The following is a 20881-nucleotide window of genomic DNA, read 5'->3' on the forward strand; positions in this document are numbered from 1 at the left end:
TTATTGTAATTCAATCTTGCATATATGTGTTTTAAGGCTGTCAAAAAAATTTCATAGTGATTCCATCATGCATATATGTATTCTAATGCAGTAAAAAAAAAATCATAGTGATTTAAACATGCATATATGTGTTTTAAGGTTGTCAAAAAAAAATTCATAGTGATTCAATCTTGCAAATATGTGTTCTAAGGCTGTCAAAAAAAAATTATTGTGATTGAATTATACATATATGTGCTCTAAGGTTGTCAAAAAAAATTCAATCTTGCATATATGTGTTCTAAGGTTTCCAAAAAAATTTATAGTGATTCAATCATGCATATATGTGTTCTAAGGCTTCCAAAAAAATTTCATAGTGATTCAATCATGCATACATGTGTTCTAAGGTTGTCAACAAAAATTCATGGTGATTCTAATAATGCATAAATGTGCTCTAAGGCTGTAAAAAAAAAATCATAGCGATTTAATCATGCATATATATGTTCACAGGCGGTCAAAAAAAATTCATAGTGATTCAATAATGCATATATGTGTTATAAGGCTGTCAAAAAAATTTTATAGTGACTCAATCATTCTTATATATATTCCAAAGTTGTCAAAAAAAAATCATAGTGATTGAATCATGCATATGTGCGTGCTAAGGCTGTCAAAAATTTTTTATAGTGATTAAATAATGCATATATTTTTTCTAAGGTTGTCAACAAAATTTTATAGTGATTCACACATGCATATATGTCCAGAGGCTGTCAAAAAAAAATCATAGTGACTCAATCATGCATATTTGTGTTCTATGGCTGTCAAAAAGAATTCATAGAGATTCAAGCAAGCATATTTGTGTTCCAAGGCTATCAAAAAATTTTCATAGTGATTCAATCATGCATATATGAATTCTATGGTTGTCAAAAAAAAATTAAAATGATTCAATCATGCATATATGTGTTCTAAATTGATCAAAAAAGTTTTATAGTGATTCAGTCATGCATATATGTGTTCTAAGGTTGTTAAAAAAAAATCATAGTGATACAATCATGCATATATCTATTCTAAGGCTGTCAATTTTTTTTTATTATGATTCAATCATGCATAGATGTGTTCTAAGTCTATCAAAAAAATTTAATTGTGGTTCAATCATGAATATATGTGTTTTAAGTCTCTCAAAAAAAAATTATAGTGATTCAATCATGCATATATGTGTTCTATGGTTGTCAAAAAAATTTCAATCTTGTATATATGTGTTCTATGGTCGTCAAACAAATTTCAATCTTACATATATGTGTTCTATGGTTGTCAAACATATTTCAAAGTGATTCAATCATGCATATATGTGTTCTAAGGCTGTCAAAAAATTCTAATAGCTATTCAATCATGCAGATAAGTTTTCTAAGTTACTCAAAAAAAATTATACTGATTCAATCATGCAGATATGTACTCTAATGCAGAAAAAAAATTATAGTGATTCAATCATGTATATATGTATTGTGATGCAATAAAAAAAAAATTGTAGTTATTCAATCATACATATATGTGTTCTAAGGTTTTAAAAAAAAAATCATAGTGATTCAACTTTGCATATATGTGTTCTAAGGCTGTAAAAAACATTTATTATGATTCAATCATATATATATGTATTTTACGTTTGTAAAAAAACTTTCAATCTTACATATATGTGTTCTAAGGTTTCCAAAAAAAATTCATAGAGATTCAATCATGCATATATGTGTTCTAAGGCTTCTAAAAAAATTTCATAGTGATTCTATCATGCATACATGTGTTCTAAGGTTGTCAAAAAAAGTTCATGGTGATTCAATCTTGTATATATGTGTTCTAAGGCTGTCAAAAAAAATTGATAGTGATTTAATCATGCATATATGTGTTCTAAGGCTGTTAAAAAAGTTTCGTAGTGATTCAATATTGCATATATGTGTTCTAAGGCTGTCAAAAAAAATTTATAGTTACTCAATCATGCATATATGTGTTCTATGACAGTCAAAAAAATTTCATAATGATTCAATCATCCATATATAGGTTCTAAGGCTATGAAAAAAATTTCAAAGTGATTCAATAATGCATATATATGTTCTAAGGATGTCAACAAAATTTTATAGTGATGCAATAATGCATATATGTGTTCTAAGGTTGTCTAAAAAATTTCATAGTGATTCAATCATGCAAATATATGTTCCAAGGTTATCAAAAACATTTCATAGTGATTCAATCATGCATATATGTGTTATAAAGTTGTGAATTTTTTTATGGTGATTCAATCATGCATATATGTTTGCTAAGGCTGTCAAAAAAATTTCATAGAGATTCAATAATTAATATATTTGTTCTAAGGGTGTCAAAAAAAATTTATAGTGGTTCATGGAGATATATGGTGATTTAATCATGCAGATATATGTTCTAAGGCTATCAAAACAATCTCATAGTGACTAAATCATGCATATATGTGTTCTAAGGCTGTAAAAAAAATTTCATAGTGATTTAATCATGCATATATGTGCTCTAAGGCTGTCAACAAATTTTTATAGTGATTCAATCATGTATATATGTGTTCTAATGCTGTAAAAAAAAATGCTTAGCGACTCAATCATGCATATATGTGTGCTAAGGCTATTAAAAAAAAATTATACTGATTCACTCATGCATATATGTGTTTAAAGGCTGTCAAAAAAATTGCATAGTGACTCAATCACGCATATATGTGTTCTATTATTGTAAAAAAAAAATCATAGTGACTCAATCATGCATATATGTGTTCAATGGCTGTCAAAAAAATTTCATAGTGATTCAATCATGCATATATATTTTCTAAGGCTGTCAAATTTTTTTATAGAGATTCACTCATGCATATATGTGTTCTAAGGCTGTCACAAAAAGTTCATAGTGACTTAGTCATGCATGTATGTGTTCTAACGCAATCCAAAGAAATTCATAGTGATTCAATCTTGCATTTGTGTTCTAAGGTTGTTAAAAAAATTACATAGTGATTTAGTCTTGCATTTATGTGTTCTAAGTTTGTTAAAAAAAATTCATAGTGATTCAATCATGCATATATGTGTTCTAAGGCTGTCAAATTTTTTTTTTTAGTGATTCAATCTTGCATATATGTGTTCTAGTTTTGTCAATGTGTTCTAAGGCTGTCAAAAAAATTTAATAGTGATTCAATGACTCATATATGTCTTCTAAGGCTGTAAAAAAAAATTCATAGTGATTCAATCATTCAGATATGTATTCTAATTTACTTCAAAAAATTTTATAGTGATTCAATCATGCATATATGGGTTCTAATCCTGTCAAAAAAAAATTGTAGTGATTCAATCATCCATATATGTGTTCTAAGGTTGTCCAAAAAAAATAATAGTGACTCAATCATCCAAATATGTTTTCTAAGTCTGTTCAAAAAATTTCATAGTGATTCAATCATGCATATATTTGTTCTAAGGCTGTCAAATTTTTTTTACAGTGATTCAATCATGCATATTTGTGTTCTAATGCTGTCAAAAATATTTCATAGTGGCTCAATAGTGCATATATGTGTGCTAAGGCTGTCAAAAAAATTTCATAGTGATTCACTCATGCATGTATATGTTTTAAGGCTGTTAAAAAAGTTTCATAGTGACTCAATCATGCATATATGTGTTCTATGACTGTAAAAAAAAAATCATAGTGACTAAATCATGCATATATGTGATCTATGGCTGTCAAAAAAAATTGATAGTGATTCAATCATGCATATATGTTTTCCAAGGTTGTCAAAAAAATTTCATAGTGATTCACTCATGCATATATGTGTTCTAAGTTGTCAAATAAATTTCATAGTGACTTAGTCATGCATATATGTGTTCTAAGGTTGTTAAAAAAATTTCATAGTGACTCAATGTTGCATTTATGTGTTCTAAGTTTGTTAAAACACTTTCCTAGTGTTTCAATCATGCGTATATGTGTTCTAAGTCTATCAAAAATTTTTTATTCTGATTTAATCTTGCATATATGTGTTGTATGGATGTCAATGTGTTATAAAGCAGTCAAAAAAATTTAACAGTGATTCACTCATGCATATATGTCTTTTAAGGCTGTTAAAAAAAATTCATAGTGATTCAATCATGCAGATATGTGTTCTAAGTTACTAAAAAAAAAATTATAGTGATTCAATCATGAATATGTGTTTTCTAATCCTGTCAAAAAAATTTGTAGTGATTCAATCATCCATATATGTGTAATACGTTTGTCCAAAAAAATTCATAGTGACTCAATCATGCATATATGTGTTCTAAGGCATTCCAAAAAATTTCACTGTGATTCAATCATGCATATATGTGTTCTAAGGCTGTCAAAAAAAATTTATAGGGATTCAATCATGCATATATGTGTTCTAATGCTATCAAAAAAATTTTATAGTGACTCAATCATGCATATATGTGTCCTAAGGCCGTCAAAAAAATTTTGTAGTGATTCTCTCATGCATATATGTGGTCTAAGGCTATCAAAAAAATTTCACAGTGACTGAATCATGTATATATGTGTTCTATTGCTGTAAAAAAAATTTCATAGTGATTGAGTAATGCATATATGTGTTCTATGGCTGTCAAAAAAATTTCATAGTGATTCAATCATGCATGTATGTGTTCTAAGCCTGTCAAAAAAAATTCATAGTTATTCACTCATGCATATATGTGTTCTAACGCTGTCAAAATTTTTTTATAGTGACATAGTCATGCATATATGTGTTCTAACGTTGTGAAAAAAAAATCATAGTGATTCAATCTTGCATATGTGTGTTCTAAGGTTGTAAAAAAAAATTCATAGTGATTCAGTCTTGCATTTATGTGTTCTAAGTTTATTAAAAAAAATTTATAGTGATTTAATCAAGCATATATCTGTTCTAAGGCTGTCAATTTTTTTTTATAGTGATTCAATCTTGCATATATGTGTTCTAAGGCTGTCAATGTGTTCTAAGGCTGTCAAAAAAACTTAATAGTGATTCAATCATGCATATATGTCATCATAGTGATTCAATCATGCAGATATGGGTTCTAAGTTACTCAAAAAAAAATTATAGCGATTCAATCATGCATATATGTGTTCTAATCCTATCAAAAAAAAATTGTAGTGATTCAATCATCCATATATGTGTTCCAAGTTTGTCCAAAAAAATTCATAGTGATTCAATCATGCATACATGTGTTCTAAGGCTGTCAAAAAAAATTCAATCATGCATATATGTGTTCTTAGGCTATCAAAAAAATTTCAATCATGCAAATATGTGTTTTGAGGCTGTCAAAGATATTTCATAGGGATTCAATCTTGCATATATGTGTTTTAAGGTTGTCAATTTTTTTTTATAGTGATTCAATCATGCAACTATGTGTTCTAAGTTACTGCAAAAATTTTTATAGTGATTCAATCATGCATATATATGTTCTAATGCTTTGACAAAAATCTGGTAGTGATTCAATCATGCATATATGTGTTCTTAGGTCGTTAAAAAAAATTCATAGTGATTCAATCATCCATATATGTGTTCTAAGGCTGTCAAAAAAATTTTATTGGGATTCAATCATGTATAGATGTGTTCTAAGGTTGTCAAAAAAATGTCATTGTGATTCAATCATGCATATATGTGTTTTAAGGTTATCAAATTTTTTTTATAGTGAATCAATCACCCATATATGGATTCAATCATGCATATATGTGTTTTAAGGTTATCAAATTTTTTTTATAGTGAATCAATCACCCATATATGGATTCAATCATGCATATATGTGTAGAATGGCGGTCAAAAAAATTCGATAGTGATTCAATCATGTATATAAGTGTTCTAAGGCTATCAAAAGACATTCATAGTGATTCAATCATGCTCATATGCATTCTAAGGCTGTCAAAAAAATTTCATAGTGATTTAATCAAGCATATATATGTTCTAAGGTTGTCAAATAAAATTCACAGTGATTCAATCATGCAGATATGTGTTCTAAGTTTTTTTTTAAAAAAAAATTATAGTGATTAAATCATGCATATATTTGTTCTAATGGTGTCAAAATTTTTTTATAGAAATTCAATCATGCATATATGTGTTCTAAGGCTATAAAAAAAAAATCATAGTGATTCAATCATGCATATGTGTGTTCTAAGGCTTGCAAAAAAAATTCATAGTGATTCAGTCATGCATATAAGTGTTCTAAGGTTGTAAAAAAAAATTCATAGTGATTCAATCATGCATATATGTTTTCTAAGAATGTCAAAAAAAACTCATAGTGATTCTGTCATGCATATATGTGTTCAAAGGCTATAAAAAAAATTTCATAGTGATTCAATAATGCATATATGTGTTCTAAGTCTGTAAAAAAAAAATTATAGTGATTCAATCATGCATATATGTGCTCTAAGGTTGTAAAAAAAAATTTATATTTATTCAATCATGCATATATGTGTTCTAAGGCTATAAAAAAAAATTCATAGTGATTCATTGATGCATATATGTGTTCTAAGGTTGTCAAAAAAAATTCATAGTGATTCAATCATTTATATATGTGTGCTAAGGCTGTCAAAAAATTTTAGAGTGGTTCAATTATGCATATATGTCTTCGACGGCTATCAAAAAAATTCCTTAGTGATTCACTCGTGCAAATATGTGTTGTAAGGCTGTCAAAAAATTTTCATAGTGACTCAATCATGCAAATATGTGTTCTAACGTTGTCAAAAAAAATTCAAAGTGATTCAATCTTGCATATATGTGTTCTAAGGTTGTTAAAAAAATTTCATAGTGATTCATTCTTGCATATATGTGTGTTAAAAAATATTTATAGTGATTCAATCATGGATATTTGTGTTCTAAGCCTGTCCAAAATTTTTTATAGTGAATCAATCATGCATATATGTGTTCTAAGGCTGTTAAAAAAAATTCATAGTGATTCAATCATGCAGTTAGGTTTTCTAATTTACTCAAAAAAAAATTCTAATCATGCTTATATGTGTTCTAATACTGATAGAAAAATTTTGTAGTGATTCAATCATCCATATAAGTGTTCTAATGCTGTCCAAAAATTTTCATAATGATTCAATCTTTCATATATGTGTTCTAAGGTTGTCAAAAAAATTTCAATCATGCATACATGTGTTCTAAGGCTGTGAAAAAAATTTCAATCATGCGTATAAGTGTTTTGAGGCTGTTAAAAATATGTCATAGTGACTCAATTATGCATATATGTGTTTTAAGGCTTTCAAATTTTTTTTATAGTGATTCAATCATCAGATATGTGTTCTAAGTTACTAAAAAAAAATTGGTAGTGATTCAAACAGGCATATATGTGTTCTAAGGTTGTCAAAAAAAAATCATAGCGATTCAATCATGCATATATGTGTTCTAAGGCTGTCAAAATTTATTTATTGTGTTTCAATCACGTATAGATGTATTGTAAGGTTGTCAAAAAAATGTCATTGTGATTCAATCATGTATATATGTGTTTTAAGGTTGTAAAAAAAATTCTTTATGATTCAATCACGTATATTTGTGTTTTAAGCTATCAAAAAAATTCATAGTACTTCAATCATGCATATATGGTTTCTAAAGCTGACTAAAAAATTCTAATCTTGCATATATGTGTTCTAAGTCTGTCAAACAAATTTTATAATGATTCAATAATGCATATATGCGTTCTAAGGCTGTCAAAAAAGTTTTATTATGATTTAATCATGTATATGTTTTCTAAGGTTGTCAAAAATATTTCATTGTGATTCAATGAGGTATATATATGTTCTGAGCCTGTCAACAAAATTTCATAGAGATTCATTAGTGCATATATGGGTTCTAATGCTGTCAAAAAAATTTCATAGTGATTCAATAATCCATATATGTGTTCTAATGCTGTCAAAAAATTTTCATACTGATTCAATCATGCATATATGTGTTTCAAAGTTGTCAAAAAAAATTCAAAGTGATTCAAATATGAATATATGTGTTCTAAGGATCTTACAAAAATTTTGTAGTGACTCAATCATGCATATATGTATTCTAAGGATGTCTCAAAAATTTCATAGTGACTCAATCATGCATATATGTGTTCTAACATTATCAAAAAAAATTCATTGTGATTCAATCATGCATATATGTGTTCTAAGAATGTCAAAAAAAATCATAGTGATTTAATCATGCATATATGTCTTCTAAGGTTGTCAAAAAAATTTCATTCTGCTTCAATAATGCATATATGTGTTCTAAAGCTGTCAAAAAAATTCAAAGTGATTCAATCATGCATATATATGTTCTAAGGCTATCGAAAACATTTCATATTGATTCAATCATGCATATATGTGTCCTAAGATTGTTAAAAAAAATTCATAGTGATTCATTAATGCATATATCTGTTCTATGGTTGTAAAAAAAAATCATAGAGATTCAATCATGCATATATGTGTTCTAGATCTGTCAAAAAAAATTCATAGTGACTCAATCATGCATATATATACGTTCTAAGAATGTCAAAAAAAAATCATAGTGATTCAATCATGCATATATGTGTTCTAAGGCTGTCAAAAAAATTTCATTGTGTTTCAATAATGCATATATGTTTTCTAAGGCTGTCAAATAAATTTCATAGTGATTCAATAATGCATATATGTTTTATAAGGCTGTCAAAAAAATTTCATGCAAGATTCAATCATGCGTATATGTGTTCTAAGGCTGTCAAAAAAATTTATAGTGATTCAATAATGCATATGTGTTTTCTAAGGCTGTCAAAAAAAATTCATATTGACTTAATAATGCACATGTGTTCTAAGGGTTAAAAAAAAAATTTATAGTGATTCAATCATGCATATATGTGTTCCAAGGCTGTCAAATAAATTTCACAGTGATTCAATCATGCAAATATGTGTTCTAAGGTTTTAAAAAAAAAAAATTAGTAATTCAATCATGCATATATGTGTTGTAATGATGTACAAATTTTTTTATAGAGATTCAATCATGTAAATATGTGTTCAAAGTATATCAAAAAATTTCATAGTGATTCAATCATGCATATATGTGTTCTAAGGCTGTCAAAAAAAAATTATAGTGATTCAATCATGCATATATGTGTTCTAAGGCTGTTAAAAAAAAATCATAGTGATTCAATCATGCATATATGTGTTCTAAGGCTGTCAAAAAAAATTCATAGTGATTCTATCATGCAGATATGTGTTCTAAGGATATCAAAAAAAATTCATAGTGATTCAATGATGTATATATGTGTCCTAAGGTAGTAAAAAAAATCATAGTGATTCAAACATGCGTATATGTGTTCTAAGGCTGTCAATTTTTTTTTTATAGTAATTCAATTAAGCATATATGTGTTTTAAGGCCGTCAAAAAAATTTCATAGAGATTTAATCATGCATATTTGTATTCTAAGGCTGCAACAAAAAAAACATAGTGATCAATCTTGATATATGTGTTCTAAGGCTATAAAAGAAATTTCTTAGTGATTCAATCATGCATATATGTATCCTAAGGCTGTCAAAAAAGTTTTATAGTGAATCAATCAGGCAGATATATGTTCTAAGGCTGTCAAAAAAATTTTATAGTGATTCAATCATGCATATATGTGTTCTAATGCTGTCAAAAAAAATTCATAGTGACTCAATCATGTATATATATGTTGTAAGGCTGTCAAAAAAAAATCATAGTAATTGAATCATGTATATATCTATTCTAAGGCTATCAAATAAATTTTATAGTGACTAAATCATGCATATATGATTTCTATGGCTGTCAAAAGAATTTCATAGTGATTCAATGTTGCATATATATGTTCTGTGGCTGTCAAATAAATTTCATAGTGATTCAGTCATGCAGATATGTGTTCTAAGGTTTTCAGAAAAAAATTATAGTGACGCAGTCATGCATATTTGTGTTCTAATGATGTCAATTTTTTTTCATAGTGAGTCAATCATGCATATATGTGTTCTAGGGCTGTCAAAAGAATTCCATAGTGATTCAATCATGCATATATGTGTTCTAAGGCTTTAAAAAAAATCATAGTGATTCAATCATGCATATATGTGTTCTAAGGCTGTCAAAAAATTTTATAGTGATTCAATCATGCATATATGTGGTCTAAGGCTGTCAAAAGAAAATCATAGTGATTCAATCATGCATATATGAGTCCTATGGTAGTAAAAAAAAATTTATAGTGATTTAAACATGCATATATGTGTTCTAAGGCTCTCAAAACTTTTTTATAGTGGTTCAATCATGAATATATGTGTGCTAAGGCTGTCAAATAAATTTTAAATAGATTTAATCATGCATACGTGTGTTCTAAGGCTGAAAAAAAAACTCATAGTGATTCTATCTTGCATATATGTGTTCTAAGCCTGCAAAAAAAGATTTATAGTGATTCAATCATGCATATATGTATCCTAAGGCTGTCAAAAAAATTTCATACTGAATCAATCAGGCAGATATGTGTTCTAAGGCTGTCAAAAATTTTTTATAGTGCTTTAATCATGCATATATGTGTTATAATGCCGTCAAATTTTTTTTAGAGATTCAATCATGTATATATGTGGTCTAAGACTGTCAAAAAAAAATTATAGTGATTCAATCATGCATATATGTATTTTAAGGCTATAAAAAAAATCATAGTGACTCAATCAAGCATATATGTTTTCTATGACTGTGTGAACACCCCAAATTTTTCAAAATCTTTTAAATATTCCCTTTTTGCCCCTGACTTCATTTTTTGAGCAATTGAGTCACTTTTAAATCTAAATTCCAGTTCATTTCTCAAAGTTTTACTGAAATTAAATTCATTTTATGTATCTGACTTGATTTCGGATCCAGATCCATTGTCAAGATCCAAATCTGAGCTTTGTCATCCAATTTTTAAATCAAATCCTCAAAATTACCAAAATAACCTTTTGAAAGGCTCAGATAGTTTGTCTGGTATCCATTTGGATTCATCACGTTATATTTCTCAATTCGAGGTTCAAAACTCGAATATTTTCTCAAAACCTGGATCCGAACCCATCTTCTGAAGAAAATTTCCAAAAATGAACTCAAATTCTCAGAAAATACTTCTTTGATAAACTATTTTTAAATTTTTCCAAATTAATTTAAAACCCTTTAGTTTTCAGAGTTTTTATATCAAAAACATCAAATATATATATATATATATATATATATATATATATATATATATATATATATATATATAAATATATATAAAATGCAAAGACAAAGGAGTAAAAAAATAATAATAAGGGAAAAAGAAAAATACAAAAAAAAATGGTTTTTAGAAACCCTTTTGTTAAAGTTTCTTTCTTAAAAACCATCTTTTCAGAAAATCCTTAAAGAGGAACCACTTTTTAAAATTTTCGAAATGCTTTTTGGACCTCGCTTGAAAAAAAAGTAACGGCCTCTTGTTATAAAACAGGAGGCGCAGGAGGCGATTCCATCCATCCCCTGGCCTATCCATCCCTTGCCTATCGATCCCCTGCCTATCCATTATTCACCTCTCCACTTGATCGATTTTCTTCTGAAGGAAGGATTTCAATCCATTTTCCTCACCTCAACATTTCCTTTCTTCTTCACGAATCTTGCTTTCTCTCCCATTGATCTCTTCCCCTCTGAGTCACTAAAGAAGCCCCGACTCCTTCTCTCAGAATTCTTGCAAGCAAGGTAAGTCCCTATTAACCCTCTCTCTGATTGTTTTCTGTTAATTTGTGTTTTAAGCATCTTCTTCCTCTATTTCACATAAGCATCATATGTTTGCATATTGCTACAGGAATCTGGCCTTCTGCAGGGTCACATTTTCTTGGGTTTATACATTATTAAAAGGGTTTGCATTCGATCAATCATTTAATCACATTTTATTTTATCCATTTTATTACCCTTTGTTTCATCGCATTTTCATAATATATAATGTCTTTTCCAGTTTGATTTATTTATTTACTTATTTATTTTGTTGTTGTTCTTCTTTTTATCATTCGTTGAGCTACATCGTTTGGTTTCATCAAATTTGATCAGCATCCCTTAGTCATCAACCTAATTTTATTTTGCCTGGACCTAATTCACAGTGAAATTCATCTGCTCTACAGTTGATTTCACCGTGAGTTCATCTTCTATGAAAATCGCCCTTATATTCACGGTGGAAGTCAATATCGGCATTCCATTGCAGCAGTTGGTGATCTAGAATTCAGATCGGAACTGCTATGAGACCCATCGTCTAGTCTGGAGTTGCTGAATAGGTGTCTCTCTGCCAGTTTGTATTCAGCCTGGCTTTTATCCTCCACAAAAGGTCGATCTGAAACTGAATCGGAGTTGCTGGGAATGCTTCATTTAAATTCTATCAGAAAATTTCACTCACAATGGCTGGAACTCCCCTGATTTACTGTAAGAGCCGTCCCACTGACTGTAAATCCCCCCTGCAATGAGATTGGACTCTATTCAAATAGAAAATTTGTTTACATGTTCCATTTTTGGGTTATCATTTGATGCTCAACTCACGATTAGTTCTTTATTATCCTTTGATTTTTTTTTTCTTTCTTTCTTCTTTTATTTTCTCTTTATATTACTGTCTTTGCATTTGATTTCCCATTTTAATGGCATCAGATTATAAGTGTGGTTCACTCTGATTCATCATGTTCCATTCATTCCTGCATTATATTTTTTACCGTATTTGATTATTCATTCCATTTTTAATCCATGCTTATTTCGGGGATTACTTATTGGTGTCAATATAACATTTCGACTCATCCAGGAGGTTATTTTCAAACTCAGTGGGGTTCACCTGTATTCCCCTTTCCTTTTTTTGCACAATATTCATAAGTACAGTCACAATTCATAACAACATGCTGCACTCATCAGACTTCACCCATTGGTATCATATCTCTGATCTTACAAACCTCGGTACTCTATTTTTTTTTTCCTCATACCTGCGCATCCATCGTGAACACCATCAGCTATGACAATAAGTTGTGCCAATGCTATACTGCAGAGCTTAGGCACCCACCCCACTATCCTCCATCCTGATCAACTTAGATCAACTCGCAGAGGTCGATTCACTGTGAATCAATCTACTGCTGAGAATAGCTTTTTTTTTGTTTTGTAACAAGATAGAGTGAAAGGCCCTGTTGTTTTATTCTCTTCCCAAATCATGACCCAACATCTTAAGATATGCATTTTTTTATAACATTTAGTTCCTGTTATTCCCACTATTCAGCATTGCTCGATTACATGGATTCTTCGTTTATCATATTTAGTGGTATGTTGCATTCCTCTTATCACATTAGAATTATATCTCACCCTGATTTATGAATATATATTTCTCAAGTTTTTGTCAATCAGTGCCCTGTGTTTTGATCTAACTCCTTATGCTTAGTCCTCATGATTATTGTGCTTTGTGGATTCAGAAAGGTGTGTTCTATTCCGATATACATGTTCTGCCTCGGATCCAGGTAAAACCCACTGCCGCTGCTAATTGAGGCTTTGCTTAAAGGACATATTGCTTCGCATAGTTTACGTAAACCTGAAGCACTTCTTATATATATAAGGGTTTGAAGTCTTGCCCTGATGAGTGGGAATCTTTTCTTGATTTATCTAGACTGACTCGCTGGAGGATAATACAGGTGGTGATTTTTGTCATAAGATTTATCAATGCAAATGATATAAGGTGCTCTCACCTGGCAAATCCTGAAATACCAAGACAAAGGCAGCTATATCAAAAGATCGAAAGTGAAAAGCTAATACAGAACAGCTTGGAGTACTTCTACAGGTTTGATCATCCTTCTTGCTTTGTAAGGAATTCTACATGCTTTATAACTTAATCGAAAGATGAAACTTTTTCGATTTTGACCATCAATTCCCTTGGTCTGTCCATCAGTATTTTTAAGATCCAAGACATTCCTGAGACTACAAGTGTCCTACTTGAAACATGCTTTCAAAGTTGAGCAGATATTGAAAAAGGTGGGCAGTGCTAATATTATCGTCATTTGCTATTTAGAATACATACTACAGTCAATGAAAATGCTGAGCTCTGTTGGTGTTGCCCTTTGTGATGGATACTACTAGAGGAGACAGTCAAAAGCAGCTACAGTTATATAAAAAATTTCAATACGGTTGCTGCAGAAAACCTTTTTTTGCCAGTCCTCTTATAAGATGGGTCAAGAGGCGAGTTCTGAATTCAGCGAAATCATCAACTACGTCACATAAAGTCACTTTTCCCATAATGGTTGATAACTGCATTGACAAAATAGGTGGTGTAGTGGCAGAGGCTACAGTCATTGCAAACCTTTAGTTAGTTCCTATTGCATCCACTTGTGCAAAAATGGAGTAGGTGTTTAAATGGCATGGTCCATCCAACAGGGTGGGCGCACCTAAATTTGTGCTGTGATGAGTATCCAGGTATGGTGGTGTTGCACTATACCACACCTCTCCTGTAACTTCCTGTGCACAGTGTATCACAGTGCATTACCCACTGTCACTATTCATCCAATTGTGCACCACTATGTATATCCTTGCATTTCCTCAGTCGACAACATCGCCATGGTACCCACTCCACTTTCTTCACAGCACACACCTTCCACTTCACTACCAGCACATAGCGTTCAACACCTAGCACCTGCTCTGTTTGTTGTAATTCTCACCACCTGCACCACACCTTACATTTGCAAATAATCTCAGCCCCTACAGCAACAGCATTTAAAACTGTTCACCATTTCCATAATATTAGCGGCATGTTTAGGCTACCCCATTACAGCAAGCACCTTCACTTATGTTGTTGTATATTGCATACACCTCTCACAATGTATTCCTATATTGCATGTCTCCAGTTCAGCATCACATATATATTATATTTTATGAGCATAGGGTACATCATGTATATATATACATATATATATATATATATATATATATATTAGTTTAAGCTTTGCATCTAGTATATTCGTTCTTCATCGGAATGAACACTTTCAGTTATGTCTTTAATTTTAATACAACAATTCTCAAATCCATTTCTATATTTCGCCTGTTATCTTGTGCTAATTCTATTTTTGCAGGAAATATGTGAGAAAAGTTGATCTCCATTTATAGCTTAGGACTTTAGCGAGAATTTTACACTTTCAATACTAGAATAGAATGTATGAACATACATAGCTTAGAAATGCTTGCTTCATATCATTTTCTCGTTTATTTCAAAAATTTTATGAATGGAAACACGAAGGGCACGTGCACCATTTTATAAACGGTGATTAAATCCTAAGTTGACGATTTGCATCAATGGCCATAGTCAGGATGTGAACAAGACTTAGGATTTTCATCTTTTATAGAATAACACTGGATCCACACTGGATCCTTTTAAAAAAATCATCATATTTTGTAAAATATCTTCTTCTTTTATCAGAGTTTAATTTAAAATTAACTCAAAATATATATCAATGGCCATAGTTAGGATCTATTGAGAGTTAATTTCATTTTAAACTCTATAAAAGCACCACAATATGTTCTATTCTTCACCTAAATTTAAATATGATTATTATATGATACATTCAATGACCAAAGTCAGAGATGCATTATGTCTTCAACCTTATTTACATTCATTTACAGAATGAAATATGATTTTCAAAATCCAATTTCAAAATTATTTAGATTCATTCATCATTTAGGATAAAATTGCATCATATCTTCAAAATTCCCTTTCAAAACCCCAAGTGATCTTGAATATCTTTCTTCAAGCTTCTATTTCAAATTCAATTTCTATCTCATTTTCAAGATTCAAATTCGATTTCAAAGTCCAAAATTGACTTTGAAATTTCAAAATTCATTTTTGTATTTCAATTTCCAAATTCAAAATTCAAACTTCAAAGTTCAATTTAACTTTGAAGTTTCTGATTCATCTTCTGATTTCAAATTTAAAATTATTCTTTATCTTCAAAAAATGCTTCTCAAAATTCAAAATCAAGGTTTTGAGATTGATTCTGATTCTTCCTAAATTTTAAATTCAATCTGTGTTTTTCCCAGATTCATCCAAAAAGTCCCATTCGGACTTTCAAAATCCAAATCCAAAGTTAGAACCCAATCCCAACTTGGATCCAGATTTCCAAATACAATCTTCACCTTTGGATCTCAGACTTTAGATCCAAACTCCCTTGAGATCCACAATCCAATTCCATCTTAGATTCCAGATCTTCAGATCCAAATCCAATTTAGGTTCCAGATTCCGGATCCAATCCAATCTTGGATCTCAGACTTCAGATCCAAAATCCATTTTAGGATCCAGAGTCCAATTCTCCTTTAGGATCCAGATTTCATATCCAACTTCATCTCATATCTTAGACTTCTGATCCAATTCCATTTAGGCTCCAAAATTCAACTATATCTCGGATCTTAGACTTCAGATCCAATCCCACTTAGAATTCCAGAATCCAACCCTATCTCGGATCTCAAATCTCAGATCCAGTTCCATCTCAGATATTAGATAAAAATTTCGTTTCAAATCGAATTTCATCTTCTATTCTCCAAGACAATTTCAAATTTATATTCAAATTCCTAGTCTGATATTGAATTCAAAATCGATCCTTAAAAATCAATTATAATTCAAAGTCCATTATGACTTTGAAAAATCATTCTTATCTCAAAAATTCCAATTCTAAATTCCTCTTTCTACAGATTTATCTCTCTAAATCCTGATCATTCCAAAACTTGGAAATTCAAATCTCTTCTTCCTGAGCCATTTAAAATCCTGAGTTGGATTCCAAATCTAAGATCCAAATTAATCCTTTAAATCATTTCTTCACTTCATTATCAAGTTCATCTCAGAATACTTGGGAATTTTTTCAAAACATCTTTCAAAAGAGCATACATCCTTGCATCGCACAAGCATGATTCTTTGTGCATTTAGATTTAGGATAAATTCTTAGATAATATTTAGGCAAAGCAAAAGGCATAAATTCGATCCTTGGTTCGATTACCCATGGTAAAGGCGCCAGGAACGGTCGAACCTCATACCGACGAGCGAATCCCGTCTCTCCATTTTCTCGCAAACATTTTCAAAACGGAGACGAGTTATTTGCTAAATATTTTTAAATTAAGGTCAAGTGAGACCCCGTGAAAGAGTTCCTCTATCTTCTTTTCTCTTCTCTCTTTCTTTTCTGTCTTTTATTTTTCTCCCTTCAAAAAGGAGGAAAATAGAGGCTAGAAAAGGAAAAGAGAAGGAAGAGAGAGAAACCACAAGAGAGGAAAATTTTTGCGATGATCACAGACTGTCAATAAAATTTCATAGTGATTCAATCATGCAGATATATGTTCTAAGTTTGTAATGATGTCAATCACGCATATATGTGTTCTAATGATGTCAAAAAAATTTCATAGGGATTCAATCATGCATATATGTGTTCTAAGGCTGTAAAAAAAAATCATAGTGATTCAATCATGAATATATTTATTCAAAGGCTGTCAAAAAAAATTCATAGTGATTGAATCGTACATATGTATGTTCAAAGGCAGTCAAAAAAAATTCATAGTGATTCAATCATGTATATATGTGTCCTAAGGTTGTTAAAAAAAATTCATAGTGATTCAATCATGCATATATCTATTCTACAGTTGTCAAAAATTTTTTATAGTGATTCAATCATTCATTTATGTGTTCTAAGACTGTCAGAAAAATTTCATAGTGATTCAATCATGCATATACGTGTTTTAATGCTATCACAAAAAAATTATAGTGATTCATTCATGCATATATGTATTCTAAGGCTGTCAAAATTTCTTTATAGTGATTCAAACATCCATACAAGTGTTCTAAGGCTGTTAAAAAAATTTTATGGTGATTCAATCATGCGGATATGTGTTATAAGGTTTTCCAAAAATTTTATAGAGATCCAATCATGCATATATGTGTTTTAATGATGTCAAAAAAAATTTATAGAGATTTAATCATGCATATATGTATTCTAAGTCTCAAACAATTTTCATAGTGATCTAATCATGCATATATGTGTTCTAAGGCAATAAAAAAAATTCATAGTGATTCAATCATGCATATTTGTGTTCTAAGGTTGTCCAAAAAATTTCATAGTGATTCAATCATGCACATATGTGTTCTTAGGTAGTCAAAAAAATTCATAGTGATTCAAACATGCATATATGTCTTCTAAGACTCAAAACTTTCTTAGTGATTCAATCATGAATATATGAGTGCTAAGGCTATCAAAAAAAATTCATATAGATTTAATCAAGCAGATATGTGTTCTAAGGCTGTCAAAATTTTCTTATAGTGATTCAATCATGCATATATATGTTATAATGCTGTCAAAATTTTTTTTTTAGTGATTCAATCATGTATATATGTGTTGTAAGGCTGTCAAAAAAATTTCATAGAGATTAAATCATGCATAATTGTATTCTAAGGCTATAAAAAAAAAATCACAGTGTCTCAATCATGCATATATGTGTTCTAAGGCTGTCAAAAAAAAATCATAGTGACTCAATCAAGCATATATGTTTTCTATGACTCTCAATAAAATTTCATAGTGATTCAATCATGCAGATATATGTTCTAAGTTTGTAATGATGTCAATCATGCATATATGTGTTCTAATGATGTAAAAAAAATTTCATAGGGATTCAATCATGCATATATGTGTTCTAAGGCTGTCAAAAAAAAATCATAGTGATTCAATCATGAATATATTTATTCAAAGGCTGTCAAAAAAATTTCATAGTGATTGAATCGTACATATGTATGTTCTAAGGCAGTCAAAAAAAATTCATAGTGATTCAATCATGTATATATGTGTCCTAAGGTTGTTAAAAAAAATTTATAGTGATTCAATCATGCATATATCTGTTCTACGGTTGTCAAAATTTTTTTATAGTGATTCAATCATTCATCTATGTGTTCTAAGACTCACAAAAATTTCATAGTGACTCAATCATTCATATACGTGTTCTAACGCTATCACAAAAAAATTATAGTGATTCATTCATGCATATATGTATTCTAAGGCTGTTAAATTTTTTTTATAGTGATTCAAACATCCATACAAGTGTTCTAAGGCTGTTAAAAATTTTTTATAGTGATTCAATCATGCGGATATGTGTTATAAGGTTTTCCAAAAATTTTATAGAGATTCAATAATGCATATATGTGTTATAATGATGTCAAATTTTTTTTATAGAGATTTAATCATGCATATATGTGTTCTAAGTCTCAAACAATTTTCATAGTGATTCAATCATGCATATATGTGTTCTAAGGCTGTTAAATTTTTTTTAAAGTGATTCAATCATGCATATATATGTTCTAAGGCTCTCAAAAAAAATTCATAGTGATTAATTAATGCATATATGTGTTCTAAGGTTGTCAAAAGAATTTCATAGTGATTCAATCATGCATATATGTCTTCTAAGGCTGTCAAAGAAATTTCATAGTGATCCAATCATGCATATATGAGTTCTAAGAATATCAAGAAAAATTCGTAGTGATTCAATCATGCATATATGTGTTCTAAGGCTGTAAAAAAAAATTCATACTGATTCAATCATGCATATACGTCTTCTAAGGCTGTCAAAAAAAGATCATAGTGATTCAATCATGCATATATGCGTTCTAAGGCTATCAAAAAAAAATCATAGTGATTCAATGATGCATGTATGTGTCCTAAGGTAGTAAAAAAAAATTCATAGTGTTTCAAACATGCGTATATAGCTTCTAAGACTGTCAAATTTTTTTTTATAGTGATTCAATCATGCATGTATATATTCTAAGGCTGTCAAAAAAAATTCATAGAGACTCAATCTTGCATATATATGTTCTAAGGCTATAAAAGTAATTTCTTAGTGATTTAATCATACATGTATGTATCCTAAGGCTGTCGAAACAAATTTATAGTGAATCAATTTGGCAGATATGTGCTCTAAGGCTGTCAAAAAAATTTTGTTGTGATTCAATAATGCATATATGTGTTCGAATAATGTCAAAAAAAAAACTCATAGTGACTCAATCATGTAAATATATGTTCTAAGGCTGTCAAAAAAATTTCATTGTGATTCAATCTTGCATATGTGTATTCTAAGGCTATCAAAAAATTTCATAGTGACTCAATCATGCATATATGTGTTTTGTGGCTGTTAAAAAAATATCATAGTGATTCAATCATGTATATATGTGTTCTATGCCTGTCACAAAAATTTTAAAGTGATTCGATCAATGCTTATAAGTGTTCTAAGGCTGTCAAAAAATTTCATAGTGATTCAATCATGCACATATGTGTTATAAGGCGGTAAAAAAAAATTCATAGTGATTCAATCATGCATATATGTGTTCTAAGGTTGTCAAAGAAATTTCTTAGTGATTCAATCATGCAAATATGTGTTCTAAGGTTATCAAAAAAAATTATAGTGATTCAATCATGCATATATGTGTCCTAGTGATGTCAATTTTTTTTATAGAGATTCAATAATGCGTATATGTGTTTTAAGGCAATCGAAAAAAAATCATAGTGATTCAATCATGCATATATGTGTTCTAAGGGTGTCAAAAAAATTATATAGTGATTCAATCATGCATATATGTTTTCTAATGCTTTAAAAAAAAATCATAGCGATTCAATCATGAATATATGTGTTCTAAGGCAATAAAAAAAAATCATAGTGATTCAATCATGCATATTTGTGTTCTAAGGTTGTCAAAAAAATTTCATAGTGATTCAATCATGCACATATGTATTCTTAGGTAGTCAAAAAACTTCATAGTGATTCAAACATGCATATATGTCTTCTAAGACTGTCAAAACTTTCTTAGTGATTCAATCATGAATATATGTGTGCTAAGGCTGTCAAAAAAATTTCATATAGATTTAATCATGCAGATATGTGTTCTAAGGATATAAAAAAACATTCA

This window comes from Nuphar pumila, chromosome 1 (assembly GCF_984573655.1).
Source record: "Nuphar pumila chromosome 1, dmNupPumi1.hap1.1, whole genome shotgun sequence".
Lineage (NCBI taxonomy): Eukaryota > Viridiplantae > Streptophyta > Magnoliopsida > Nymphaeales > Nymphaeaceae > Nuphar > Nuphar pumila.